This window comes from Galeopterus variegatus, unplaced genomic scaffold (genome assembly GCF_000696425.1).
Source record: "Galeopterus variegatus unplaced genomic scaffold, G_variegatus-3.0.2 Scaffold8404, whole genome shotgun sequence".
NCBI classification, from domain to species: domain Eukaryota; kingdom Metazoa; phylum Chordata; class Mammalia; order Dermoptera; family Cynocephalidae; genus Galeopterus; species Galeopterus variegatus.
In genome coordinates this window covers 20,827-27,687 of record NW_007734515.1, presented here as the reverse complement: position 1 = coordinate 27,687, position 6,861 = coordinate 20,827, and positions in this window count along the sequence as shown.

Genomic DNA, 6,861 nt, shown 5'->3' with positions numbered 1-6,861 from the left:
TCTGGCTAAATATCAGAATTAGAGAATTCTTTATAAATATAAATTCTTGGTTCCAATTCTATACCTACTAAGTTAGAATCTCCCAAAATTGTGACTATCAATCTATATTTTAACAAGCTCTGCTGGTGATTCTTAAGTGGTCAGTTCAGAACCAACCTAAGACAAGCATTTGAAAATAACTGGTCTAAAGAGTTGAAGAAGCTAGGTTGTAGAGCTGGATTCTTGAAGAACGAATAGTCTCAATCAGTGCATTTAACTTTATACTACAGAGAATGAGGGGTTCTAAGAGCCTAGACACCCTGTTACAGATCCCTCGTACTGCCCCATTAGGACACTCAATTTTTTTTGAAACCCTAACAATTTCTGATAAAGGATATAAAAAAGCAGCCCATATTGACTCAAATTATGATAACAAAAAATGACAGTTTTTACCCTGTGAAATAAAAAATATACATTTGTGCATATGATTGTTTTATCCACTGTACAAATAACTAATGTAATTAAGGCCAAAACCCAGAAAAATTTTCAATGCAAATATTTTAGTAATTCCATTAATTGAAAAAGCACTATCGATCATGTTAAAGAGAAACAGGTAGATTTTATTAGTACAAGAACTTTTATATATGTGTGTGCTATTCTCTTCCCAGCAATAAGAAGGCTAGTTGAATATGCCATTTTCACATTCACAGGACTCATTTCCTCTGAAGGAAAGTTGTTCATTTCTGAAGATGTGTATATGGGAGATGTTCTATGTGGAACTTCATCAGCAGCATTCTCCTCTTTGGAAATCCACTAATATCACAAGAATTTTCAGATAATTTTTTTCTGAAGAATCTTTGTAATAATGTATTTTAAATATATTTTTTCTCTGTCTGTGTAGTCATGAAACATACAATGACTACTGAGAGAATTTGCTGTAACTACCATTCATGTTATACTGCTAGTGGTTTTACTAATTATTGCCTTACACCATCAGTGAAAATGCCAACAGAGTGAAAATGGCAAATAAAGCCTTAGTAGTATTATGAAAATAGTTTTGACCATACAGGCCTCCTGAAACTGTTTGCAAAGAGGGGGCGGCAGACCTCATTTTGAGAACCACTGCTTCAAACCACCTCTTGCCAAAATGGAGTCGACAGCCAGAATTCTCAAGATGTTTTCATTCACCTTCTTACTCTGCAACTACTTATGGAAATGGCTGAATCTTGTGTTTCTGTTTGTGGCCACCACTCCTAGAAGCTTATGCATGAAACTAAATCCTTTATTTATTTGACTGCTGCCGGTGAGTCTATGGCTGCTCTCTTTTTCTTATTTTAATGGATGACTGGACTACATTCTACCACCTTCATATCCATAGGCATATTTGGGTTTTTGAATTAATTAAAAATCATTTTTCTATTATTATTGTAGTTGACATTTCTCTTTTATTGAATAGGAGTTTGTATTAGTCAACGTTTAATCAAAGAAGCAAAAGAGAGCTATGGGTGTGTTTACGTTTTCCTATTACAGTATTTATTCTTTTCTTTCTGATCTTCAGTATTTCTTAATTATAGAAGTAATACATGTTTACTGTAACAAATTCAGAAAACACATCAATGTGTAAATAAAAAGTAGAAACTTCCATATATAGCTCTTGTTTTTTTTTGTTTTGTTTTGTTTTTTTTTTTAGTAGGCTTTATTTGTTAGAGCAGTTTTCAGTTCACAGTAAGACTGATTGGGAGGTACAGATATTCTCATATACCTGCTGTCCCCACACATGCATAGCTTCTCCCATTATCAACGTCCCAAACCAAAGTGGTACATTTATTTTAATTGATGAACCTACATTGACACCTCATTATTATCTGAAATACATAGTTTACATTAGGGTCCGTTCTTGGTGTTGTATAGTCTATGGATTTTGATAAATGTGTAATGACATGATTCTACCATTGTAGTATCATAGTCATTTCATGGCCATAAAAACTCTCTGTGCCCTGTCTATTCATCCTTCCCTCCATATTTTCCATATCACCAAATGTATGTTGTTATTTTTAATGGTTATGCAGCATTCCATTGAATGATGTACTATAATGCAGGCATTTTCTAACCCTCTGCTAATACAAATGTTGCATCCAAGAATACACTTGCACTTGTATCTTAGCACAATTGGGTTATTTCTGTAGGACAGATTCTTTAATTTAGATAACTGAGTCACACAGTATCTCATTTACATTTCAAATGTGGGCGTGCAGGCCCCCCCACAACTCTGGCTTGGGAGCCCAGGGAGCTTCTGGCAGTAGGTTGGTTGTCACTGGGCAGGATGTAAATGTTGGGGGCCAGGGGGCACATTTACAATTCTTATAGAGATTGCCCTCTACAAGCAATCATTCAACAAATATTTATTGGATATCTATTCTGTGTCCAACATAATGAGGCCTTAGGAATTCAGGTATGAGAAAAACAGACACTGTTCCTAGTGGGACATCAGTAAACAAATAATCACACAAATCAATATTTGACTGTGGTTGTGGTAAATGCTCTAAAAGAAAAGAACAAGGTTGTCAGGGAATGTAAATAGAGGGAACTAATTTGTCCTGGATGTTCAGGTATGTTCAAGCTGAGAAGTGAAGGATGAGTAGGAACAGACAAGGAAGCCTGGGAGTCTGGGAGCTGACCAGGGGAGAAAGAGCTTCCAGACAAAGGGGAGGTGTGCGTGGAGGCCCTGCGGTGGACGCGTGTGCTAAGTTGGAGCAACACCAGGGCCAGTGCGGGGAGAACCCGGGAAGCCAGGCCGAAGAAGCAGCCTGGGCCAGACCAAGTGCAGCCTTCTAGGCACTAGTTTCCAGCCTCCCCAGCAGTGCGTGAAGGACCTGTCTCCTGCACCTTTGAGACCAGCAATATTTGGAGGTGTTTTCTACCCTCCATTCTATTCTATCACTGTGTGGACATTCTTTGATTTTCAAATAAGAGCCTTTTTGAGATGTGTGTAACAGCTCACGTTGAGATGATCAGATTCAGAATGCACATTGAATTTTCTTCAGGACATTAACCAAATTCCCCAAATCCCTGTGAATCCCAGCATACTTCCTCAATTTTAGGACTTCAAGTATGAGAAAAATTTCCTGTTTCTGTAAAACCAACTTGTTCGTGTAAAGCAAATCGTGCTTGCTTCTTTCAGCTCACATTCCTGGATGCTCCCTCTGGGGGTCCTGGATCCTGCTTGTTCTGTCCAATGAAATGCAAGTGCTGGTGGGTGGGAGAGCACCAGGCTCTACAGAGTCACGCTTCCCAGTTCTATCCTCGATGCTGCGACTGCTGTGAAACACAGGCCTCCCAGTTTGAGTCTTTTCTGAGCTCTCTATCCTGGGATAAACCTGTCACTGCAAGCCCCACACTGTCACTTAACTTTTCCTCTTGATGCTCAATTAGTATTTATTGAATGGATATATTGTATTAGCACAGGGTTAGAAAACACTTAAATTTTGGTACATTATCCCATAGAATACTATGCAACTGTTAAAAAGAACAAGGTATATATGTATTTACTGATATTAAAAAATGTCCATGAGCTATTAAGTAGAAAAGCAAGTTACAGAACACTTGTACTACAGTACTGTTTCTCTTTTTAAAAATTATATACACACAGGTACATATACATGTATGGGAGACATCTACCTTTTTATGTACACATTTTTGTACTGTCTGAATGTCTTACTGTGCACATGTTACTTTTGTAATTAAAATTAATAAATGAGTGAATCCATGTATGAATGGATAATTGAATTTTTAGGTTCTCAGAGGGGTGAACAGAGAAGGAAATTTAGTCCATAAGTTTTTTTCTATGACCACTTTCCAAATCTTGGACATGTTCTTTCAACTTACATTAGAATAATAATTTTTAAAAAGCATTTCCAAAGGAGATTCAGGATATAATAAATAAAAAACAGGTTCAAACAGGTTCAGACCCAAGTTTTAGTGAAAAAATATGTGCATACGTATAGAAATAAGTGTGAAAAAATTGCTATTAGGGCTACCACTGAGTGTGGTGTGGATGAAGGGAAACTGCACCTTTCTATTGCTTGAATACTTTAGAATATGCATATTTCTTTACTATCAGAGACAATAATGATGGTCTAATTTCCTTTTTTAATATTTCCATATTTCCTTTTCATTCAAGACTCACTCATTCATTCAATAAATGTTTATTGAGCATCTGCTACATGCCTGACATGGTGTGTCTTCTTCAACTCATGACTTGGTGGGAAGCCTCACAAGAAAACACTGTGGTGTGAGAGGATGTATAATACAAAACTTTACGGGGCCATCCATCTGCCAGGAGAGTCCAGGAATGATGAGGGAAGGTTCACAGAGGATGTGTTGCTTAAGCTGAGTTTTGAGGAATTTTCCAGTTGGACTAGGTGAGGAAGGGTATTTCAGATAGAAAGGATACCTTGTAGAAAAACCGCTTTTATAACAATAATGAAAGGAGGAGTAGAAGAGGATATCCTGCTTAATCCTATATTAAATAGGTCAGTGTGGCAGAAGCATAGGGATGTGGGGAGAAGATGACCTGGAGAAACAGACATCCTAGAAACAGTGAGAAGCCTTTAAGTGACTTTGTGTGTGAGAGAGTATAGGCCTTGTTGCTCCAATTAATAGTTGAGAAAACTGAGTCACAGAGAGGTTAAATGACTTGCCCATAATCACGTTAGGGGTTGAGGCCAAGATGGAAAATAGTTTGAGGATTTTTATGCTTCAGACCACAGGGCCTCCTGGACCAGGCCCCATCCTTGAGAGCCCTCTGATGTTCTGGTGTGAGCCACTTCAAGCTGTTAGGAAAGAACAGGGCTGACCCCACAGTAGTTCTGACCACATTGACCACAAGCTCAGCACACCCTTGGACCAGAAGCCACAGGAGAGCTCTCTCTAAGACTGCTTTTCATCAAAAATGGCATGTACACACCCAGTCTTAATGTTGATGGGCACCCCTCAGATGTGATGGAGGAGGCAGATTTCCTGGCACCCACCTGTCCTGGGGAGCTGCTTTCCATCCTTGCTGCCACAATGAAGTGGCACTCAGGCCTATTGTTCCCACCAAATATAGCCACAGATGTGGCAGGAGGTCAGAGCCAGCATTTGGTGACATTGCATAGACTTTGGAATCAGAAAGACCAGATTCTCACACCCACTGTAGTAGCTAAAATGAAAAAATGGAGAATTCCATGTGTTGGCAAGGAAGTGGAGCAACTAGAACTCTCCCACAGGGCTGCCAGTAGTATAAAATGACCCAGTCACCTTGGAAAACTGTTTAGCAGTATTTAATAGAGTTAAACATATTCCTACCTAAGAAGAAGGTTCATGGCAGTGTTATTCAAAATAACCTAAGACTGGAAAAAGTCAAAATATTCATCAATAGGAAGATGGATAAATAAATTGGGTGGTATATGCATAAAATGGAATACTATTTAGCAGTAAAAAGGAACAAAATGCTGATACATACAACAATGTGGCCAAATCCCAGACATGCTAAACCGAGCAAAAGAAGCCAGACACAAGAATATGATTCCATTCATATAAAGCTCAAGAATAGGTAAAACTGACCCATGAGGATAGAAGTCATCATATTGGTTACCTTGGGAGTTAGGGAGAATGGGTAATTGCTGGAAAGGGGCATGAAGGAATGTGGAAGTGATGGAAATGTTATTGGTCAATAAAATGCTGTGTAAGAGAGAGGAGGGAGAGAGAAAGAAAACAAAAAAAGAAAGAAAGAGAGAAAGGTCCTAATTCTGGTTCGCAGTTTTACCACTGTGACCCTTGGGCAATTTGCTTAAGATTTCTGAGCCCCTTTTCTCATCTACAAAATGGGGAAAATAATAGTACATCTCTCAAAGGATGGTTTTGAGAGTCAAGTGACATAATGTTCAAAAATCTCTTGGCCCAAAAGCCTGAAAATAACAGCTTGGCAGAAGTTATTCTTATTGTTTGTCCCTCACCCTCCACCTCCGCTACCAGGAGCTGGCTCCTGAAGCCCACCCTGCCTCTGGGTTATGTCAGACCCCCAGGCAGGTCTCCAAGCTCCACATCAAAACAGTCTGTCATGCTGTCATGCCTGCAGCATCCATGGAAATGTGTAATGGCACAAAGAGCTAGAAAATTAGCTGAAATTTGTCAGATTTGGAGGGAGAATATCCCTGATATTGGATGGCCTAGATGGAAGTGGTGAAAAAGCACTCAGAACTGGAGAACAAGAATCACTTATCTGGAGATGACAGGTTAGCGATGGAATACACCCTCCTTGCAAATCATGACACTGTATTTTGGGTGTATTTTAAATATTTTTTGGTTTTCTTTCTTTCTTTAAAAAAAGTATATGAGAAAATCTTTTACTTATCTATTGTTCTTATAGTTCATTACACCTCTACCTGGTAGTACTGAAAATTTTCCTCATCAAGGATTTCAGGTAATTAAACCAAATGAATATCTCTCTGGGTTCCGTAAGGTCAACATATAGCCAATACAAGGAGATTTTCAAATTTTTTATAGTTTTAGAGGTGTGTTTCTCTAACCAGCCTTTTCTCTGAGGAAAATCAAACAAGAAAAGAAGGTCATGAACCATAAACACAGCAAAATAGCACTCTACCCACAGGACAACAGAATAATTCTGCTCTGTGGTCCTCAGGGAGAAATACGTTGTCTGAAGGCAAATTTGTGCTGCCATAGTCAGTCTCGGGACACCTGGGCCTGAGCTGAGTTATTGAGACGTCATGCTTGCAGCTGTTCAGATTTGCATGTGTCGAGAGCACGGCCCACTGCCCTGAAGACTTATTCACAGGCTGCTCACAATCTGTGCAGGACTCTCAGTCCCAGTCAGGACACAGC